Source organism: Morone saxatilis, unplaced genomic scaffold, assembly GCF_004916995.1.
Source record: "Morone saxatilis isolate NCDOM2014 unplaced genomic scaffold, NCSU_SB_2.0 Contig21, whole genome shotgun sequence".
In the NCBI taxonomy this organism is placed as follows: Eukaryota; Metazoa; Chordata; class Actinopteri; family Moronidae; genus Morone; species Morone saxatilis.
In genome coordinates, this window is record NW_023339774.1 from 1,444,779 (window position 1) to 1,446,925 (window position 2,147).

Below are 2,147 nucleotides of genomic sequence, written 5' to 3' on the forward strand. Positions count from 1 at the left end.
ACACTCTATATCAGTGATGGCTGTTAGAACGCAGAGCTATTTAACAAAAAAAAAATTGCTTACAGCACCTTTAATTTTTAATTTTACTTCCACTAGATAGTGCTCTGAGGCCCACCACTGGTGTTCTAAATAATTTGAACTTGCTACTTGTTTTCTGTTTTCTTTATGCTAATGCTTTTGGCTAACTGTCTTTGTTTTTCTGCTTACTGATTGTAACTGCATGACTGTGCCAACATGTGTTTCCTCCTCCCTGCTCTTGTTTGTAGGCTGCACCTGATTTTCAGGAGACAAGGCCTCGCAATTATGTTCTGTCTGCCAGTGCATCAGCGGTAAGAGTACCAAGTAAAACAAACGACAAACACAGCATGAGCTAGGCTAACATGATAATCAGCATACAGCACTATAACACTTTGAGGACTTTTATGTGCCATTTATCCTTATGATGGACACCGGTAGAATAACAAAATGTTAAAGCACACTATGCAGCTTTTAAATAAAGAAATTACACTGTTAAAAAAAAAAAACTGTGTGTGGGCGCCCGGTTAGCTCAGTCGTTAAGGGCTGCGACCCATCACTCACCCCGCAGCGCCCGGGTTCGGTCTGACTGCAGCCTCTTGCTCGGCACTGTCATCCCCCAAGATACACACAGTCTCTCTCTCTCCCCCATATCTTCCTGCTTCTACACCCAGCCATCTCTATCAAAATATAAGAAGGCAAAAAGGCAAAAAAAAAAACTGACATTACCAAGTCAGTTGCTGACTTTACAACTTTCTAAACTACTTTCATGCTACGTCTTAGCATTTACCATTCCCCCATACTCCCCTCCTGTGGCGACAGTGGCTGCCATTCAGCAAAAGTTAACTAGACTCACTTTAAAGCAACAACATTTTCAAATGTGCCTGAGACACAAGTCAGACACAAATCAGACACAACAGTCTCCTGCCTCTTCTTTGTTAAGACAGCAAAACTTAACATTTCACAGGTGTGGAGATTTGTTTTAAATGTATTGTATTACTCAAGCCATTGAAATGAACTAAATTTAACAATGCTGAGGACTGTGAACACCCTTATATGTAACTAAATACTATATATCACACGGAGGAAGAACCCAGAATCATGTCAACACGTCGGTGGCACTGCAGTGTTGCCTACTTGTGGTGTCTGGTGTATATTTAGACAGCATGGGGTGACAGCTATTAAATAACTTTAAGATGCACATGTTATACATTTTGAATGATTTATAGTTTGTAAGTAAATGATGTGAAAGGGCTGCATTGCTAATACTTGCACAAGGTGGGCTTGTCAGATATAACAGCACTGTTGCATGATGTTTGCAACATAAATATGATACTTATGAGCATGTTTGTGCATGTTTTATTTTTGTTTTTTGAACTGAATATTTTTCATTTAGATTTTATTTTACAAAAAACTAAGAAACACTATATATTTTGAATGAACCACATTTCAAGCCATGTGCAGTAGCTTTACACCCTATGATCTGAAAGGACTTAATTGAGTTTTATAGTTAGTATAGCACTGGTCATAAAAGCAAATATAGATATACTGTACAAGAGAGGTATGGTGGCCCTGAAGTGCCAAACTGTTTACAAAATCAGTTAACAACAACATTTAATCAGAAATGGCTGTTGTTAGCTGTGTTTTAGAACAGCTTCAGCTAAACTGTAACTTGCCGAGGTTAGGGTTAGGGACAGCTCTGCCCACGCATCTGATTCAGAGGAGTATTGCAAAACATAATGTTAATAATGAGTAATGCTGATTTTCCATTTCAGCTGAGGACAATGCACGGTGTGTTTTATCAGTCATAGTCTAGTTGTACTTTTGGCTGTCACAAAAATAAATTTTTATCAGACTGTACTTTTAATACAGATATAATCCTATTGTAATGCACAGTGTCCTTACAATCCACTGCAGTATCAATAGCCTGTTACGTATATTAGCTTACATTAAAGCAGAGAATTGGTCATTATAATTTTCTTTTTCTATAACTTGCAACCTCAGTAGCAATACAATGTAAAAATACTCAAGTCAAAATCTTACTTAAGAAAACACAAAGTATTATCCTATTAAATTTTCTCCTTGAGTGAGTTGCAACCAGCTGAACGCTGCTTACGTCTGTATTTGACAAC

The 2,147-nt window shown here is 37.8% G+C and overlaps 1 protein-coding gene across 1 annotated transcript in view; it reads right to left on the reverse strand.

Annotated features, from left to right (window-relative positions):
- Positions 1 to 2,147, reverse strand: part of LOC118332815 (endophilin-B2-like) — a 25,280-nt gene that overhangs the window by 7,176 nt on the left and 15,957 nt on the right. The window lies entirely within an intron of this gene.